The sequence below is a fragment of the Vidua chalybeata genome, chromosome 7 (assembly GCF_026979565.1).
Source record: "Vidua chalybeata isolate OUT-0048 chromosome 7, bVidCha1 merged haplotype, whole genome shotgun sequence".
In the NCBI taxonomy this organism is placed as follows: domain Eukaryota; kingdom Metazoa; phylum Chordata; class Aves; order Passeriformes; family Viduidae; genus Vidua; species Vidua chalybeata.
The window spans coordinates 20,735,377-20,756,632 of NC_071536.1; the positions used below are offsets into that span (position 1 = coordinate 20,735,377).

Sequence of the window (21,256 nt, forward strand, 5' to 3'; positions counted from 1 at the left end):
TTACAACTGCAGTGGTTGAAAAGCATTCTCACTCCAGAGAACATCACAGAAAAGACTTGAAATTCTTAGTAGAGATGTTCTGAGAATGTGACAGATGTGCCTAAAAACATGAAAAATTGCCTAAATTAGTTAGTTTTTGAAAATGCTAATACAGACTAACACCACAATGAAAGAGGCAAAATTGAAGAAAGAAAAAATAATGAGAAGGGATTGAAGCAAAAGGTTATGAAAAGATTCTTTTCCTACAGAAGTAGGACTCAGACAAAAATACTGAGTTTCAAATTTCCTTCACTATTTAAAAGAAATATAATGAAATAGCAAAGCCATGCTCTGTCATGATCACTGGAGGCCAGTTATAAAGGAGAAGGTTTACAAAAATACAGGTGTCCTCAAAGTTGAGTGTTACCATTCAGTGGTGTTCACCTATGCTATGTATCTGAACACATAGCTAAGGTTTTACATCAGCTCAGCTCACTTTGAACAAGCAGCACAATCAGCAAAAGCAGATCAGCTGTACTAATATACACAGCTTTTGAGCAGAACTAATCTGTACAGCAGAACACGGCCCTAACACAGACCATTTGCAGCACCCCTGTGAAATACATCTTTAGATTCAACAGGCATCTCAGAAGTGTAAATACACATTGCTTTGGATATCAAAATAAATACACAGTAGAGGGTCATACGATGGAAATATTATGCTATTTAGTAATTATTCTTAACTGCAAATTTTGTTGCTCTTTTAACGTAGGTGTTCTTTTGTCATACACTGGTAAAATTTAATTATGCATATATATTTAATGTACATGTTTACTATGCTATAACAAATACTGGTAATAAGAATTCACCACAGAGGTGGCATGAAGAAGGCTCTTAGCTTATTATGCACCAAATCCTGTGATATTGAAGACCTGCCTGTGCTCAGCCAGCAGCCATTTGCGTTTCAGTACTGCTGCAGCGTTACACAATAGACATGCTCAGCACGTTCCCTAATGGACACTGTTTCAGCTCTCCTCAGTTCAGCTCAAATTCCAGCTTGGCAGATGATTTTGACCAACCTCATGCCTTTGCCTTGTCACATCCACTCAAAAAAAGGCACAGCTACAGGAATACCTTCTACTATTCCTATGCAAGCACTGACAGATCTGGGTGCTCCAGGAGTTTCCAGGTTCAGTGAGGGAACAGAGGAAAAACAGTGCAGAGCCCCGATACTTCAACAGTCAGATTCTATTCTTTCCACTTTAGCAACAAGACATTTAAAATTTATTATATGATCTTTGTTCTTTGCATCCAGTGACTTATAAGGAACCAATCAAAAGATTTTTGGCTGATGGGCTTTTAAATTTTTTTTCCTTTTTTTTTCCTTCTCTCTTTTTTTTTTTAACACCGAAAGCATAAAAATCTCCAATAAAAGCTTTGTTTTATCTTTTTAATAAATGTTGACATTAGAAAGAACATAATTAACCCAATTCTCTAATAAAATCACAGTGCTGTGCACATTTTTAAGACACCAAGTAAATATTTGGCACAGCTATTAGTAGTCATGTAAAGTTACAGACTGGCTTCTCTGATAGCCCAAAACTCTGTTGCTATTTTTTACTATAAAGCTGAAAGAAAATGGTAGAAACTAAACAGCCAGGAAAATACCAGAAAACATTTTTGTCAGCAGAAATATTTGAGGAAGAATAAAACAGGCTCCTAAAAACAAAAAGATTTTGGTCAGCAGGAGTCAACATTCAATTGCCACCAATGAAATGAATGTAGCTCCATGGCAAGACAGTAAAGTCATGACTTCATTCAAGGTTTGGCCTCAAGTAAAGCCAAAATTAGTAAAAATATGTTTAAGTGCATCTTTCTTCCTAGAGAATAAAGCCAATAAAACTATTCATACTGGAAAATATAAATTATTAATATCTGCTGGAAGACTGTGATGTTTTGAAATTACTATCTTCAAAAATAGCTTTATGGCTATAACAATTCAGGCTTTCTATCTAGATCAAGGACAATGCACAACCAAAATATAATGCTACAATCTGCATTTTTCATGCACACCCAAGATAGTCCTAAGTAGGTATTCAGGTCCACAAAAAAAAAAATGACACAAAAATAAAAGATGTAAAATTCCTATTTGTTTCTAGGATTTACTTTCTGACTTTGCACCAGTCATGGTATATGCATTCAACTCTGTAAAACAATACATTTATTTTTTAGAAACTGGAGATTTTTAGAAACAACATTATTTCATAATTAAACACTGATGAGGGAAATTCACCAAAAAAAGGCCCCTTAACATACACAACAAATTACTGAATGTAGGAAACAGTGTATTCATACAACACAACCGTGAAGTTTTCTTCTGCCACTGACACATACGTAAGGAATTGACAGTTCACCTTATCTTCTAAGAAGGACACAAGGTAAAAATAAGCTACTCAGCTATCAGCTAAAAATTAGTAGAATTTACTTCAATTTTACAATTAAAAAAAAAAAAAGAAAAAAATCTGAGAAACAAACGAAACTTTATTATTTATGGATTTGTCTCTTCTGGATGGATTACCCAAGGCACAGCATGAGGGCTGCTTCACTGTGTTCTTCCCCAAGGCCATGGTGTTTAAGCTTTCCTCTATGTGGTTACTTTGATAATCAGGGTCTTAGCCACAGTGCAAATTGTTTTTTACTGGTGTGAACTAGCAATCTCTCTTTCCCATCTCATCCCCCATTTGCACAATACTTGAAGAAGATTAACTGCTTCTGCTTCAAGCTCAGCTGATATGAGCTAACAGGTTAAAAAACTAATTAGGAAAATATTGAAAAATATGACAGGCACAGAGAAAGCATAACTGCATAAACCTAATTTCCTTAAGAAATGAGCCAAAAAGATCAGCCAGATTCCGAAGTTCCAGATTTAGTGACCATGGTATCATAGAATGAGATTTTTTTTTTTATGAAGACAGACAAAATTTGTGTAATCAATAAACTGAAACGTTTCTCTGTAAGCCAGTAGTCTTCTCTGTATTTTCAATAACTGAAAACCTCAAAAAGGATTTTAAATGCATATATTCAATTACAGGCAAAATTTCCAATAGTAATTTCATATTTGTGGCCAGCAAAAATTCCCCATAGGTCCTTACTCACCTGTACATGTGTACCTGTGTATTATCAACACAAAGACACCCAAAGGAAGGTGCCTGTGGTGCTAACACAAGATGACAGACCACAGTAAGACTGACCTAAAATTACATTCCCAGTTGTGTTAAAATTGAATGTTGACTCTCTTCACTTTTTTTCACGCTAAAGAAAATTGGGAGTTTATGCCTGTAGTGACTTGTATACTAATAAACATGTCTAAGAATTCTTTTCAGTTCACTTTATAATTCAAAGCTGAAAACTTCACAAGAAAGCTGACAGAAGAGCTCCAGGTCTAATAATAAGTATGTACCCATCCAATTCCCAAGGCACTCTTGTCACTGAGACAGTGATGAATAGGAGCTGAGCAGTGAGCCCACTGCCTGACTTGTAAGCACCTTATGACCATTCAGCACCACTTCAGCCAGGGGAGTCTGCTGGGAAAAAATTAATTATCTGCCCTACACTCTCCTGAAAGCACTGCTGTGAAGGTATGTGGCTTACACTTCCAAACTGAGGTGGGTTTTTCTAATTATTTGATATATTTTGCTTTATTAAATCTCTGATCACTTTGTCTTTTCCAAAGGAGCTAAAAAGGTTAATACTGAGCAATTTCCACTTTTCCATTTTATTACTGAAATATGTTTGTTTAGAAGTAAGAGTGGGTGAGAAGGGCATAATAGTAAACAACTGAGCAACTTAATTGAGAGCTACAAAGTTAAACCTCTGGCTACTCTGAAAGTGAATTCTTCCATAAAGACTCTGGTACAACAAGACAGCAAAACAATAGCAACTCTGGGAGTCAATTTCCCCCAGTCGTGGGGTTTCCCTCCCCGTCCCTAAAATAAAATATTTAAAAGTCAAAACTGTTTGCTTGAGAATAGCCTGCTCAGCTGTCACAGCTCATGTTGGAAGTAAGCAGTGCTACCATTTGTTGTCCGCACTAAAAACAATTAACAAATACATTTTGTGGCTTTCAACATTTTTTGTTTACCCTACCACCCCCACACAAATGGCATTTACTAGAGATGGCTATCGCTTAGGAAGTGCAACTAAAAACATCTGCAATCCAGCTTCCTTGTTAACACATTCATGATACATTTACAGCAGACTTCGTTCAACAGCGGCAAATAACACATTTTAAATCACTAAGCAGTTCGTCATCAAATTCATATCCCTACTCAAAAAACCCGACCTCCTCCTGAAGCCAGCACCATGTCAGCCTATTTCATCATCCCAGAAGGAGCAGCCAGGTGCTCCTCAGGTGGGACACGCCACAGGCACCGCACAGCCCCGACCCCACTCCCAGGCAGCCGGGGGAGATGTGTTTGAGATGGAAGCCCGGTTCCCCGAGCTGGGATGCCCAGCAGGCCTGGGGCCGGTCTGTCACCCTGCCCCTCCAGAGCCGCCGTGGCGCTGCGACAGCGGCCGCACACACAGCGCGGCAGCGCCGGCACCGCAGCGCGGCCGCAGCCCGCAGCCTTCACCCCCACCAGGCAGCACGGACAAAAACATCACTTACTTATAGGCATGCACAGAAATGATTTGCCAGAATTGAATAAATAAATGTAATGAAGGGGCAGCATGCTAATGAGAGCTACAAATGCCACAGAGGCTTATTTACTCTGCAGCCCTCCACTACATAATGGTTTCATTGCTTGCATTTCCTCATCAAAATCCAACAGCTACGCGAGAAGGTGAAGCTACAATCGGTAAATGATGTTGTAGTTCCTGCCCGTATCCCTCAGAACGACTGATGAGGGTCAGGCTCCATACTATGCAGCCCACATTTCCTACCTCCTATTAGACAATGGAATTAATATGCAAATCCCTACTGTTTATGAAAGAGCAGGACACAAACCAGCCCCAAAATCAATCAGGACTTCAAGTTATATATTCCACGAAATTATTTATGAAATACTAAAAAAAAAACACATATCTTTTTATTTGAAAGCCTGAATGCAAACCATCCAATGCATTTGGATGCTAGTCTTCAAGAAGTATCCTTGCTTACATTTTTGTGTTTAAGCATAGAAAAACCTTTAAAAACTCAAGCAGCTCCTCTTCATTTTATCCTTAACTTCACAGTATTTAAGTTGTCCAGTTACATATATTAAGTGATTTTTCCATCAAATTGTTATGGCAATACAAGATTTTACTCCTTTTCCCATGTTCCCTGTTTCTTTGTGGAAAAATTATATGAAGTAATGGAAAACTGAAGCAGAGGTGCTAAAAATACAAACCTCTTTTTGTAGGGTGGGTGTAGAGATAGGGGGAAAGAATTATATGCAAATGTGAGGGAAGAAAAAGGCCACAATTTTCCAGTTTGGTTTTTATTTTTTTTGGTATCAATTACTCATCTCCTGTTTATCACAAGTTTCATTAGACTACTGTATCCATATTTGTGGAGAGATGGAGAAATTAAAGACATGCTATTTATCTCAGAGCTGTTTTAACCTAGTAAATATTTTCAGCTTCTGTACATTTGTAGATGAGTCGTATCTGTCTTTTATCTACACCCAATCCCTTTTCCAGGGTCAAAAAAACATAAAAGAGAGCAATGAAGCAACTCAACAGTAGTCAAAACTCACTGGTAGGACTTCAAGTGGTATCAGCATTTTAAAGATATGATGGTGTTTGGGATATTTTATTGAGGAAAGGGCACATCTACAATCCAGTTTTTCACAGCATCACGTCTGGCTCAGAGCAAGGGCAAAAAGAGATACTGACAGACTGCATGTAAATTTATCTTTAAGAGATCTTTACCAATGCTGCAATATATTATAGCTGCCTTGCTTCAGCCTGACTTTCCACCTGCTTGTTCAAAGGGAAAACAACTCTAAACATCAAACTTCAGCTACTAGAAGTACATTTTAAGAGCAAGCAAAAGTTTTAGATGAGACAATCATCTGTTGCTATCTCAGGGAAAATATTTAAGCTTTGGAATTAAGTGTCCCAACATTTGCCACTGTGTACTCTAAACCATGACTTACATGTCTTCAATTTATATTGAACTTAAACTTCATTTAGTTAACTACTGCATCTGTCTAAAGCAAGACATTTCACAATAAATGCAAATTCCTCTTTCTGATAAACAATGGAGACCAAAAAACTAAGATATACAGCAAACACTGCATTCTCAAACCAAAACATTGCACACCAGATTTGGGCTCCTCAGATCCAGAAGTAAATTAAGACAGTGTAATTAACACAAAACTCCAGTAATATGAGAGATCAAAATCACATCTCTGTCTCCAAAATGTCAGATACATACATAAAGATTTGGTTCTCTTTATGATTCTTAAAGAGACTCAAGAGCCCCATATTGCAGCATAAAATGTTTACATAAGCACACTTTCAATAGAGTTTAGATGGGGTAAAGAAAAGCGTGTCTTCAAATTACCATAACTTGGTAGCAACACAGAACACCTTTTTGCTTCAGAATTTTTTCTTTAAGCTTTCTTTAAACACTTGACATTGGGAGTGTTTTAGAATATGAAGAGCCTGCTCCACAGGAAAAACGTTTGGTCTTTTTGTTTCCTTCCTATATAAATAGACAGGTGTATTTCAAAGTTGTGATTCCATTGTAACAGTGGGAATGCTGTTCTGTAGAGATGCTCCTACTGTTATTTAACTGCACATTGTTAATTTTATCTCTGTATGCACTTACTGTAAGTACCTAACTTCCTCATAAATTTAAATTTAAAATCCACTGTACTAATTTTAGATGAATATAGTAATTATATGATGATTGTATGACTGTATATTGCTATATTTTCTCCATTTTAACTAGCATAGAGTGACATGTTCAGTGTTATCCAACCTTATGGTACATACTGCAGGTGTTACTGCGATATTACCAGGGTTCTCTGTAAAAGAAATTAATAGTTGCACATAAGTACGGTGAAAAAGTACTTCTACATACCCTTTCTGATCTATTGTCTAAAACATGAACAGGCCTGCCTTCTGAGATGCCACGCTGTATCAGGACTGTAATATAAAATTACCTTTTACAGGAGAACCGTTTTAAAGCAGGGACTGCAAAGCACCTTCGCTTAGGTATCAGCAATATTTGCAACTGGAAAATGATGCCCTTAAAGCCAAAGCACATTTCCGACTGCAAAAGCGCGCGGGCCGCGCGGCCCCGGCCCCGCCCGCAGCGGAGGCAGCCGCGGCCCCGCCCGAGCCCGAGCCCGAGCCCGAGCCCGAGCCCGAGCCCGTGCCCGTGCCCGTGCCCGTGTCCGTGTCCGTGTCCGTGCCCGTGTCCGTGTCCGTGTCCGTGTCCGTGCCCGTGTCCGGCCGCGCTCCCGCGGAGGGGCCGCAGCGGCCGCGGCAGCGCCGCCCGGCCCGCGCCCCGCCGTACCTGCCCGCGCCCCTCCGCGCCCCGCCGCCCCGCCCCCTCATTTGCATGGCCCGGCCCCGCCCCGCCGCGGGGCATGCTGGGCACGGCCCCCCGCCCCTCGCCCCGGGCCCGCCGGAGCCGGGCGGCGGCGCCCGCGCCCCCCGCCCCGAGCCGGGCGAGCGCCGCCCGCCCGCCGCGGCGGTTTCCCCGGAGACCCGCTCCCCCCGCCCCCGGCTCTGCAGCCGGAGCCCGGGCTTCCTTTCCCCTTCTCCCTTTCTTTAATTCCAGAGCGCGGGCAGCGCGGGCTCCGCTGTGCGCGCAGCCCCGCACAAAGCGAGCCTGCACGGACGGACCGCGAGCGCAGCGCTCCAGCCCCGGCTGCGCAGCGCCCGCAGCGCCGGGCCCTGCGCCTCCCGCACGGCCACAGAATAAACGTGCTATTTATAAAGCACATTTCTCCCTTGAAATCAAAAGTACACATGAAAAGAGATACTGTTCTCTACATTTCGAGTTTTGTTTCTTTATTTCCCCAGTCCCTTTTCAGGGGCTCCATCGCCTTCCTGCTGAAATTCTCCACAAAAATCAGCGTATCTAATTTACGATCTTCAGCACTCAGAAAAGAAAGAAAAAAACCCCAAACCCAATAATGTAAAGAGATTTAAGGAATAAAACTTTTACATGGTTAATTTCAACATGATGTGAAATCACCGAGAATTTTCACATCTATCCTCTTTAAGAAAAACAGGCCACAGAAATCTTTGGGAACAGTTTCCAAAAAATAAAATAATTATGTATAATTAACTAAGAACTACTATGAGAAATAATTACTTGCTCGAAAAATAACATATTTTGCATTAACATTAGAGTGAAATGCATGCAGAGGGTTATAATGTATCACTCCCATATGTATACAATTGCATTAAAAATATCACAAAACACCACTTCCAAAAATTTCCAAGAAGAATGTGGAGAAAAAACCCCATATAAGTGCACTGTTAGATATGCTCTAATGTTACATTATGTTTAACCAAACACAAACACTACAGATCTCCTACTGAGAAAGAATTAGTCTCAAATACATAGCAAAGTAATAGATTGTTGTTACTAAATATTTTATGATATTGGTAAATGATCCATCTAGCATAAATTTAATTTTACTTGCTATCCCATTTTTCATGCACAATTGAAGTTTGAATTGCATAGGAATAATAGTAAAAACATTTTTACAATGAATTTGATCACAGAACTTACACAATTTATTTAGCTTGATATCACACTGATGTGCCTCCTTCCAATCCCACCTTACAAAATGAAAAAAACCTGGCTTTATTAACAATAAAGAAATAGCAAAAACCCCGTTTATATTTAAAACACTGAAGTGTGTGAAGAATCTATAAAACAACTGACCTGTTCAAATTGTTGTTTTTCCAATCCATGCACTGTTTTTATTAATTAGGACCCAAACCAGATTGATCGTCATTTTATAACGTTTGACATATTCACTGTCTTCCCACTTCCAGCAGAATCTTCTTAAATTTCCCAGCACTGTGTTTTATTGCTGGTACCATATGCTTTATTGTTCAGCCACAAGAGCTTCACTCTGCACAAAGACTCATTACCTACTGCTTGCTGAGCAGCTTCGGGCTCACTGAGGCTGCCTGTGTGATCACATGGGAGTTTTGTCTGAGAAAGCCAGGCATGCCACTGATTTCACCGGCTACAGATATTTTTATCAGCTGAGGTCTACTATGAGGAAGGAACAACAAATTCTAAGGCTTCTTTAGTTCATTAAGACAGTGGTTGTTATGGAAATCCCCTGAACTTTTTTTTTTTTTTAATTATTATTATTATCATGCGCACTGTAACACTGGTCCAAGAAGAAATTCAAGAGATTTGTTACAATCAATTTTTTCTTGTGGGGAGTGGCACAAACCATGCATTGTCTGCATCGCTCTGCACACAGTGCACACTGAAATTAATATTCCAAAGAAGTAATATTTTACAAACACTTAATCTGCCAGTGTTTATCCTTTATGTGGAGGACAAGCTTCCAAATGAAAAACTGTACCTAAAAAAACAGTCCCTTAATTTAAATTTGTCTCATCAGTCAAGGGCATTACCATGTAATCTTTGGTCTTAAAATTAGTTTTGCTGACTTCAGTGAGGCTACTCAGGTGAATAAGAATTGGCCATTTGAGCAGGGATTACTCTCAAATCCAAATGACAAATTATGTAATACAGTGAAGTCTAAGCTCTTCTTCGTAATAGTTGGTGATGCTCTGGGGTTTGTTTTTGTGTGTGTGCGTGCATGCATTTGGTTTATTGGCTTGGATTTTCTTGTTTATTTTAAACAAAAAATTATGAATTTAAATAACATTTTATAATGCTTAAAAACTCAATATTTACCTGAGTATTTCATATTAGAGTAAGTGAATATCTAAATTCAAATTACAAAAAGGCCTTACAGAAAAAAGTAAATATTAATTTTTTTTCACTGGTCCATTATCAGTATCAGGGTTCCATGCTAGAATATTTGGAAATAGCTTGATTCCTACTGCAGAGTGAATTCCCTGAATATTCTAATTTAAAGCTAGCTTTCTACAAACAGCTAGTGATGATAAATGAACATCTCTCCTCCGCCCTGAAAACTCGTACCGAACACGCAATTATCCATAATATTAACATTGCAAAGATACAGCTATTCTACAAAACAGTCAATTATCTCTAGAATAATTCAGAGCATTTTGATAACATGAGATAGCAAAAGAAACTGTTTTCTCATTAACATTCCACAAATGAAATAGCTCCTTATTCTATTTAAGATCTCTCTCATTAGAATAAATGACAGCTTGTAGCTCATGGTTGGCATTATTCTGGTCCTATCAAAGTCAGTGGAAGTTTTGCTGCTGATTTGCATGGAAGAAGGGACAAGCATGACTAACAGATTCATTCGCCTTACCATGTCGTCAGGCAAATCAATGACAAAACTCATTTCTTTATTGTTCTTGGCATCTTGCTCGGTTTGTATTATTACGGTTTTGTAACAGTTGATATGCAGTCTCTATGATTACACTGAATTATACAAGATAGTTAGCAAAGGATTCAGAATTACCTACAACTAAATCCAGTAGTAAGTATCTTCTATGCTCTTACATTCATTTCAGTTTTTAAAAATGCCATTATCAAGAATGAGTGTATTCTGAAGTGCTACCATTTTCATCTATCCAAAGACAAGGACTGAGCAGATGTTTTGTGGCTGAGAACCTTCCATGTCTCTTAAGCAGGAAACACTCCTGTGCATACATTAATGAGAAGAAATGAAAGCAGACTAGAAAGATTGCTAACGAGCAGCTGGTTTTGCTACAGCTATGCATATTTTTTTCCCCTGGCAATACCACTGATGATGTCACAATGCTCATGTAGGAAGACATAAACAAAAGGCACGCATTTTTGCTGCAGTAGCACTAGGAGAAAAAAGAAAACGCAAACATTTGACATATAGAAAGAACAAAAATTGGTCAGGAAAAGAGTACTATTGTCACATTTTTCTGTGTGTTGTTATATACACTATGGAACAGTCCTCAAATCCTGAAAGGTGATTACAGGAAAACATGTTCAAGGACATGATACAGTTAAACCAGTTCACAGCAAAGAGTTGTTTCTGCAGGAGACAATAGCAGGAGGCAGTCTCCATGCTGAGAGGCACCCTCGGTTAATCACTTCTTCAAGGTTGGTGGGGGGAGGGAGGGAAGCTTCAATCCTCCATAGTGGGATTTTGAATTTCCTAAGTATAACTTGACATTTTTAGGTAGCTAAATGATATTCCATCCCATCCTCTCTTCTCACAGAGTTACAAAATAGAAGTCTTTGTCAGAGCCACACTGCTGAATTTCTGCCCAAACATACTATTGAGGAAGGGCATTTCTGCCACCACAAAAGGGATTATAGATCACCCAAGAGATTCACAGGAGTAAAAACCTAGGTCTCCCTTGTCACACCACAGAAGGAAGAGGTTCAAATGAGACAATATTTCCTGATACCCCTCCTGTAACAGCCAGGATTTCTTCAGGAGAATCCAAATTCACCTCTCCTTGAAACAACAGTGGGAGAATACAAATGCTTAGCAGTCTCTTCCACCCAGGGTCTCCCATGGGAGTCAAGGTAAGCAAGGGCTCTCTTTTCTCAAATAAAAGGTTCCTTGTGAATCCAAATGGAAACAAATCAAGAACCTTCTGACCATCTGTAAATATGGGTAAACTGTCAGATTCCAGATCTACTTTGTAAGAAAATTAATAGGAACATTCTTATGCTTTCCCATTTCACAGAAGCTACAGGAAAAGTGAAGTGGTTAAGGAAATTTGGACTCTCAGTAATCACCATCATTAATGAGTAATAACTTTATAAATCCTGGTTTATCCTACTCTATATGCATTTAGACTCAAGTACTTTTATAAAGATTACATGCATTGAAATACATATCTTGGACAGAATTAAAAAACAAATAAAAAACCCCAAACAAAAACCCAAAGACCCACAATAACCCAAAACCAGCCATATATCACAAACCAGACTAAGCCCATGATTTGAACTTCAAATCATTTCCACCTAATAAAACTACATTATTTTGTTGGGTATCAAACTTAATCTGCTGTTCAGTATCCTGTATCATAGTTGGATGAATCACGTAAGAATCAAACTTATGGGAAGAGCACTGTTCAATTTCATGAAACAAAAAAGAGACAACTTGCACCACTCAATGCCTTGTTATTCTAAAGGTTGGAATCCTGTACCTTGCAATAAAATGCAAGAGGTCTGGTTTCTTCAAGTACACCAGAAATGTAATAACTTCCATACCAGTTAAGTAAACAGAGGGTTTTGCTGAAACTTCTACAGTCTTTTAGTGACAAAAAAGATTTGAAGTCCAGGATTTAGAAAATGTATTCAGTGGACCATGCTCTACTCCAGCTCTTACAAACAGCATGGTTTGTATGCCATGGCTTACAATTTATGAGCTACAGCAGCAGCTCTAAATGCCTCAGCACTGGCTTTTAGGCTTGGAAATAGATGATTTGTGGTCATTTCTTCGGTAAGATCTATAAACCTTGCCCATGCAAACTCCTCTAAATTGAATTCAGGATGAGGCATAGCTGCAAACTTCCCATGGAATTGTGCCATTACGGAAGTTCTACAGAGTTAAAAATGCTCACCAAGGAGAAAACAGTGTAATATTAATTAATCTAAAATTACAGTCAGTAACACTGGGGTAGGATAATTTTAAATATAAATTCTACATATTTCTTTCTAGACCAAATATAATTTAATCAAATAAATTTCCTCACCTTGGGCCCAAATGTCTAGCTTTCTCTAGATCAGTCACAGCTAAACAATCTTCAAGCAGTGTCATGTTAACTATTCAGTTCCAAATACTAGGGCTTGATAGATTTCCATAGCCTGCCATGACAGGAGGAATGACATTCTTTGGGTTCCTGAACTGCACAAATATGAAAATATTACTCATTCATAAATGGCATTCTCAACAAAGAAATACAACCATGTTTTGAAATAAGAGTCTAGTCAGTGAAATGAATGGAAATAGACAAAATCTATTTGAAAGGTGATATCCTCGATCAACAGATAGATGGAGAAAGCAGCTTATAAGTGAGGGGCAGGCCTGTGAGCAGCTGTTCTGATTTCTGGCACTCAAGCAATCCCATCACCAAACTTCATACAGTGACTCCTGGCATGTCAGTATAAGGCTGGCATTGCTGTCCTTCACTTCTACTTCTGGCACCCTTACCCTGCCATGCCAATTTGAAGGACACTATCTATAGTTTGCTTTTTTTCTGACTCTTAATATCTGCTTGACCAGAGGCAGCTTTTTAAATCATGGGGAAAAAAACTGGCACAGATTAAGAATGAATTCTCTTTACACATACTGTGGTATATAGCACAGCATATCCCTTCCCAATGATTTTTAGCACAAGTCTTGAAAACCTTGTTTTTAATGATACATTCTTGCTACATCTTACATAAGCTACATTTTTCCAAGATAAATTTAACCTCTTCCAGGCTGGTATCCCAGAGGAGAGCACACTTCCTTTCAGAAAACAGTTTACTGAGTCAATGCAGTTGGAACAGGAAAAAAATCCAGATGGAAGCAGACTGTCCTTCCTTCCTGGACTAGTTATCAACTGACCTTCCTAAAGCTCCACTGCTGCTAAGCCAGCAACATTCCCTCACTCCTTGTTTTGTCAGCTTCCACAGTGAAGCAGACAAGCTCTTCCGTTTTTGTCTTCCACAGAAAGATGTATTTTTTATTGTTACAATCTTCAAATTTGTTTCTATCTACCATAGAAACAAGTATTTTGAGTGGAGACAGATGTGAAAATATACCAGACACACAGACCTATCTAAGCAGCAATGTAAATAGCTTGTTACATTTTACAGCAGTTAGTTCATGAAGCATTCCAACTTAAAGCACAAGATATTTTCAACACACTACTTAGAATAAAACACATAATGTTACATAGTGGACTTTCAATCTAATAGACAAGAAGATATCTAAATTCTAAAATAAAAGGTGCCTGCCTAGAATTGCTGAACATCAGCTTAGGATCTCATTCCGCAGGAAGTGAATCTGCTAAAACATTTCTTCCCACCTTTGTACAACCCACATAGAACACAATGATTTAAAGCTTGAAAAAAACACTGAATTCTAGGTTGTAAGGTACTTTGTGCTGTTTCAAATAACCTTTAAAGAATACAAACTGGTTCTTCTTTAATAATTCTGTCCATTTCCATTTGGCCAGCATTGATTTCTTGTGTATCTAGGAGAGCTTGAAAATAATTTTTATTTACTTCTTTGTTTGTCTACCAGCATCAGTGATAACATCAGCACAGCAATGGGAACTTTATTGCTTATGCTGAGTTTTCTCTACCAGCACAACACAACACAATTCCTCCCCAGACCCCACCTCCCCCAAATGTTCCATGGCAGCAGCCTACATTAATAAAGTAGAAGTCTTTTGCAGGAAATTTCCTTCTCCTACCCTAAAAACACAATAATGATTTAACTTGCCCTAACATCAGTGTTAAACAAATTAAATGAAAAATCTTTTCATATACTTTAGCATCCAAAATAATTTTCCTAGCATATATATATATATATATATATATATATATAATTTCCATCAAGTTAAAAGCTGAACTGCTGTACTTTTACAGCAATCTTTTTACTATGCCATTGCAACATTCTAAGGTTTCAGAAAGTACCTGAGCCAGCAGTATACTCTCACAGCCCAGAAATCCAAGTGCACCAAAAGAGGAGTGGCCAGCAGGTTAAAGGAGCTGACTCTCCCCCTCTACTGTCAAAAGAGTCCATCTGTGGAACTGAGGCCAGCTCTGGGGTCCTCAGCACAAGACAGACACAGACCTGTTAGAGCAGGTCCTGAGAAGAGCCACAAAGATCCATCAGAGGGCTGGAGGATATCTCCTGTGAGGACAGGCTGAGAGAGCTGGGGCTGTTAAGCCCAGAGATGAGATGACTTCAGGAAGATCTCACTGTGGCCATCCAGTACTTAAAAGGGGCTAACGAAAAAGAGAGAGGGTAATTTTTTACATGGCCAGATAGTGACAAGGCAAGGGGGAACTGTTTTAAATTAGAACAGGGAAGATTTAGATAAGACATTAGGAAGAAATTCTTTAGTCAGAGGGTAGTGAGGCATAGGAACAGGCTGCCCAGAGAACTTATGGATGTCCCCTCCTTGGAAGTGTTAAAGGTCAGGTTGGATAGGGCAATCTGTTCTAAGTGGGTAACATCCCTGTCCGTGGCAGAGGCCTTTGAATCAGATGATCTTTAAGGTCCCTCCCAACCCTTACTATGAAAATAAGCCAGTCCAATTCAGAAATATGCTTTCTAAGAACACTGACTGTCATTTATTTCATATAGGAAGAAGATGGATAGCAGCATTTAAATAGCCACATTCATATTAGCAAACCAGTGGACAGTTCCAGGATGCTCTAGTATAACGTCAGAGATCAAAATGGACTGATTTTTAATTTGATTACACTGTTTTCAGCTGATATTCGAAGTTCAAAACACTGTGGTTTTGGTCTGATTTTCCAAGAGCATAAAGGGTTAAGTGTAGTAGCCATATGCCCTGAGATTGTGCAAGGATCAACATTTCTGCAACACGATCAAGTTTGGAAGTTCTTTTGTAGAAGTAGTTATCGAGTGACTGTTTTATCTAAGACTTCTACCTAAAAGAGATCAGAACTAAATAATGACTTTAATTAGAGCATTTTTATAGCTCAAATATCTTTCAAGATTTCAGCATTTCAAATACCATCATGATTTTTTTTTAAATTAAACTGCTTGAAACCTACCAGCTGGAGAACTTAATGTTTCAGTTAGATTTTTTTTGTTCACAATCTTAAGTAGACACACTTATCACTCTGACAACAGTACAATACCCAAGGGTTGAGGATGTGAGACTACAGTCCCTAAAGACTGCAGCCTCTTGTGTTGGTGCACTTGCAGAGGAGGAACTTTTTTCCCCCCTTTTAAACATATTTTCCAGTGAACATCTTAAAAAAATAAATTAAGACTTTCAACCAGGATTACATTCAAATACTTTGCATTAGGATCACTGATTTATGGCACAGAGAAAACTGCAGGGACGGCTGATATCACCTGATACGAAGTTGCATCATCTGACAGTTTCCTATGTTGCAGAAAAGAAGCAATTACCAACTCAGTATGGTTTTTGGCATCCCTGCAATGATTGTGACTTCTCAAAGGGATTAATTCATTGGCCTAACATCTTTAGGCACTGAGGATAATATTGTTTCCATCATAATATTTTCCCTTTTAGGAACATGAGGACCATGTTTATTTCTGCTGTATTAAGTTGAGATAATACTAGGCTTGTCAGATATTTCAAAATAGCATAGTCATTGTGTCTATTTTGACCTTCCAGGTCACAGCAAAGGTGCAAGCTGACAGCACCAGCTGTCATTTGCTGTTAACAGACTTCTACCACATCAACAGCTCCAAGCTCATAGGGGAACTCACTAGTTTTTTGACTGAAGAGCAGGAAGTCAAGATCCTTGGCTCTCTCTTTCCATCTTCTGGGGTAGGCAGATGTCAGTGACAGTAGCACTGTTCTAGGTGCCAGCCTGGAATTGCTCTCCTGCCCTATGTACACTTACACAGGCTCTAGGATACAGGATTGCAAATGCAGACTTCAGTCATTTAAGATTTCAAGAAATACAGAGATTTGCCGGTCCCAAACATTCTACTTTTTCAGAGCAAATGATATTCTCTCTGCCCTGGGTGTCTTAGATTGAGAGACAGGAGTGGCCCATTTACATTCAGAAAACATATTCTGTGTCATTTACAATGGCAATGAGTTCATAACTGTGCAGCATGTATCCTGCAGTTTTTCTTATTATCTCCAGCACTGTGAGAATTCCTGAAAAGCTGTCACATTTAGCTTGCTACATACTTACAACAGCAAATTGGTACATGCTCTGTGCTGATCTTCTTTTTCTTTTCTGTAGTTGCAAAATTGCAAACAACTCAAAAATTGCTTTATGATCATAATCACACAGGAACAGATCCAGATCAGCAACTGCCAGCCTTGTCGTGACACTCAGTGTGTCAAGCAATGACACAGGCAGTTTGCAGAGAACAGCAGTATCTTGAAGTAGACAAACTGAGATGAGTAGGAAAACCAAACCCTTTGAGGACATGAGAAAGGGGACAGAGACACAAAAGCCTGCCTACTTTTCTAGCTGTAGAAGCTAATCTAATTAAAAAATGCTAATTTCCCCACAAACCTCGCCTGATGCCTTAAATTAGTATACCACAATAATGACGGCATTTACAGCCTTAAAAGCTATATATAACCTGATATATAATCTTAGAAGCTAAGTATCTTAAATGTCAAGCAGGAAGCAGCGATGGATTCAAAGACCTAGCATTGCAGAGAAAACAAAGAGCTTGTCATCTTGTAACAGTTATTTTTGCACGACAACTGACAATTTTATACACATAATGACAAAGGCAAGTTTTAAAAGAAATTTTAAAAACCAATTAAATACATTTGCAGGAACTGCTCCAAAACATTTGAAACAGCATGAGATTTTAAAAAATTTAAAGTTACCAATATTAGTGAACCCTGACTGGTAAGTGGACAGGAAAAGATCAAAAACTTGCCTCTGTTTCAAGAGGCAGAGACAAAAAATGCATTTATGACACTAAAAAGTGATGCTAATGGGGATACAAATAGATGCATCAACAGGTCAAAGTAACATCACTTTTAAAGCAGTATTGAGATATACAAGAGAACACGGCAAGAATGCAATTTTTTAAGGCCGGGATTTTTTGATATTGAGATGGAAATTGCTAAAAAGTTTGCATATAATTTTTCTTTTGCTTCACAGCTGAAGACCCCAGTCTTCAGTCAACTGTCTTGGAGGAGAGACAAACTGCTAACTGGAAAACAATCTTACAGTAAAAATCTGAGAAGGATACATGTGGTGGTAGCACAGACACTATACATAAGCTTTTCTTTTTTTTAGATTAACCAGAAAGAGTCCAGATGGGAATGAAAAGGCCACTAAAAATATAACTTTACAGAAAGTTGTAAGATATGGAAGGAACAAAGTGACTTTTCAAAAATAAACTGAATTAAACTGAATAAAGAATAAAAGAACTAAAAGTGGAAAAAGGCACAACATTTCAACATTTCAAAAAGGCAACATTTCAGAAGATGAAATATAGTAAATTCTTGAAGATGAACTGTGAAAGATGAGGCCAAAATGTTTATTTTGAGATCTAAGAAATATATTTTTATCTAATACATATGTGCAAAAAATAGGGCACATGGGTCCTAAAGTAAATGAATGACAGAGAAAAATTAATTGAATGAGAATACCAGAAATAACATACTGTGGCATTGATGGCCTATTTTTGCTAGGAACATAATTCTATCCATTAAAAAAGAAAAAGCAATAAAAAGGTGCTCTCTTGCATCCTAACCCTCCAGCAAACACAGTGGCAAAACTCACCAAGTGCACTGAGCAAGCAGAGCAAGATTTGAAAGGTTTCACTCTGCTATAAAAAAGCAGAGAATTTGGTGAAAATATACCAGTGACCTCAGACTATCAATGGGTGTGGGAAATGCCAAAACCCAAACACTAGACAAGCTGACAGCTGAGTCAAATACAGCCTGAACCAGAAATGAAAATTCCTGCCTGTCTGCACATCCATTGTTTCATTCCACGCATACAAATAAGGTGAGTCTGCCAGTGGTATCCAACACTATGGTCTCTAGCCAACACCAGTCATCAGCCAAAGTCAAATCTTCAGAAAACAAACCCAAAAGTTGAGATATCCACATAACAAATGTCAAATAAAATGTAGAGGAATTTTTACTAGACAATGGGTAACCAATGAGGACTCTCAAACCATAGCCAGACTGCATACAATTGAGCAGTAGAACAAAAATTGGTAACAAATAGGATGGCAAGCACTTATTAAACACTATTATCAGTATACAGGTGTTATTAATACTTCAACGAATGGCTGTATTTCAAAACATTTCTCTGGATTGCAAAAAGAAGAACCCACTGAACTGCTAGCAGTAGAGATATGAAATCAGTTTGCATAACCAGTTGCATCCTGAAATCCACTTGTAACCAGGACTTCTGTAGGACTTTGCGCAGTTTAACTATTCCATATCTAGCATTTCAATTCAAAAAAAATAAAATAAAATTTAAAAAAATTAACCAAGTATCTTTTGTTACCCATCCCTCAACTGTGCTTTTAGTGGTTACAAGTAACAGGTTTGCTTCAAGACCACCAGTTTTAGAGAACCTGTTTCATTGAACAAGTCAAAACAATTAAAGGAAGAAAATATTTTGCACTTTCAGCAATAATAGGTGGAGGGGATGGAAAATTTTAGTGTTAAGTCTGGAAATTTAAGTCTGACATGAACTTCAGGATTCTATTTCTAAGTTAGATCAGTAAGTGGATGGGAAAGTGTTGTTCGTTCTGATACAGGGTGATATCCTGACACTTGAATTTAAGAGACAAAATAAATTCTCCACATGGGAAAAATTTAAAGCATCTAGTAGGATTTTAGTACACATGAAGCAGTTAAAAGCCATTTATTTCTCCTCTCAGAGATAATCCCTACTAATTGCTCTAGCTGTAGAAATACATTTTGTGGGAAGGGATAATGAAGCCTCCTTGTCAAATTGCTCATGTCATTATTTCACTGCAGATTGCAAATACTATAGCCAGACCTATTCCCGGCATGCTGAATATCAGCCTACAGAAAAGGACCCTTGCATAAGCCACTCTGACCCTTCTTGCTAGTTTCTTCTGACCTTTCTGACCTCATTAGACTGGTATAAAGAAAATAAAGGAGCTGTTGGGTACTCTTGATGGATTAGAAATAACAAGAATGTGTCTAGGACTTACTTAAGTACTAAACCAGACCACTGAATTATAATGCTTTTCAAACAATCAAAAGGATAATAGGGATAGTGATGAAGAAATAGAGGTAGAAAGAAAGAGATTCTTAAAATATTGTGAATAGTATGTTTTTTGGAAATTGTTCATCAGCATCCTTAACTACTCATTCTGCTGCCATTTTAGAGGGTTGATTTTTTAAGGCCCCATTTGAGTGAGAACAAGTATTAGAAACCAATGGTCCCAGCACAATTATTTTGATTAACCATGAATCCAACTTAAGCACCTTTCTGAAAGAGAGCTTGAATCTCCTCTGGCCAGATTTCTTTAATGAATTCTTCAAATTCCCAAAGGAAGGAAACTCTAGAGGATAGAATGTAAGTCTCTGAATTCCCTGTGTCACATTTCAAACACTACATCATACTATCAACAAAATCTGTGTCTTACCAGACAAAAGGGTAGAGATACTATCAAAGTGTTTATTCTTTACATATTACATACCTTCTCCAGTGGAATTATGTTGGGTTTTTAAACTGTCTCCCAGCCCTGAAATGGGCAAGTCATGCATTTCTATCGCTTACATCATAAGAAGTACAAACCTACAAATTAATTTTGCTCTCTGGATAGTGGATTTTGTTATCCCCAGTAAATAGTTATTTATTTAATTTTAGCTAATACTGGCACCTGAGCAAAACTCTCAGAAACGAAACACAACTTATAACACAAACCCCAAGTACTACAACATAAATTTTACAGCAATTGCAACATAGGACAGGTCTTCTTATCTTTTTATTCTGTATTTCTAATTTCTAGGTAAAAAGTGCTATGAGGGAATTTATACTCACAGAAATCTTCCAAGTTTGCATATATTGTGATTTCTAATTAAAAGCTCTTGAACTTAACCACTGGAAAGTATTTATGGGAAGAGAAGAATTTTTCCTCTATATGCTTAACTACTCCTAAAAGAAGACACTACTAGATAGGCTGACCTCAGCCAAAGGGTTCAGGCTTTATTATGCTATGCATTAAAATGCAGGCACCATCACATAAAATTAAATTATGTCCTTTTTAAAAATAAGACTATGCCATCATTTGTTCCTGAAATATCCTCTGTTCAGCTGTCCTGCAGTTTTATAGATCCTGACATGGGAAAACTGTTGCATTTGTGATAGTGGTGATTGTCCCCTTCAGAAATTTATAGCCTTTGGTAAATCTCTGTCTCACATCTCTCCTGCGCCAAGTGCACAATCCAGCCCCAAGCCAGCACCACTGGAGAGGCTGCAAACACTGCATTTGTACAGGAACTC

The 21,256-nt window shown here is 38.3% G+C and overlaps 1 protein-coding gene across 3 annotated transcripts in view; it reads right to left on the reverse strand.

The window, feature by feature from the left end:
* The window catches only part of CSRNP3 (cysteine and serine rich nuclear protein 3), an 81,356-nt gene that overhangs the window by 34,722 nt on the left and 25,378 nt on the right, over positions 1-21,256 (reverse strand). The window contains exon 1 of one of the 3 annotated variants that reach the window (XM_053947915.1): positions 7,134-7,214. The exons of the other annotated variants lie outside the window; for them this stretch is intronic. The gene's annotated coding sequence lies outside the window, so the exon portion shown is untranslated. Of the gene's footprint in view, positions 1-7,133; positions 7,215-21,256 lie in introns of those variants that run through there. 3 annotated transcript variants of the gene reach the window in all.